Genomic DNA, 452 nt, shown 5'->3' with positions numbered 1-452 from the left:
CGTAAAGTGCCAGTGTGATCCAGATGAAGGAAAGAGTGTTCACTTCTTACTAATTACAGGTATAACTAAACACACAAGGACATGACCTCCGATGCTTCCCGTGACACGAACGCTCACTATGGTCTTATCACTTGACCTCTCAGTCGATTCCTTTGTTCTAGCCTTTAACACCGCCAAGTCTTGCTTGCGTCGCGAAGGACTTCGTCACAACCTGTCTATACACCTGACCTAGTCTTTATAAAGGGATACATAGGAAGTTACAGCATAATTTGTTAAGGATGTTGTGACCTGGGGTGAAACTAGCTGTTTATGTAAGGACCCCATGAGTCAATCGTCCTGCTAACCCTAACCATAAATACATTCTGACATTTTATATGAAAGGTCAGAAGGGTTGTTGTAGCTTTGAAAACTGGTTGACCTGAAATGTAAAAAAGGTGTGCCACCATCTGTCT

Source organism: Penaeus monodon, chromosome 30 (assembly GCF_015228065.2).
Source record: "Penaeus monodon isolate SGIC_2016 chromosome 30, NSTDA_Pmon_1, whole genome shotgun sequence".
NCBI classification, from domain to species: domain Eukaryota; kingdom Metazoa; phylum Arthropoda; class Malacostraca; order Decapoda; family Penaeidae; genus Penaeus; species Penaeus monodon.
The sequence above is the reverse complement of the archived record's forward strand: the minus strand, read 5'-3'. Positions refer to the sequence as shown.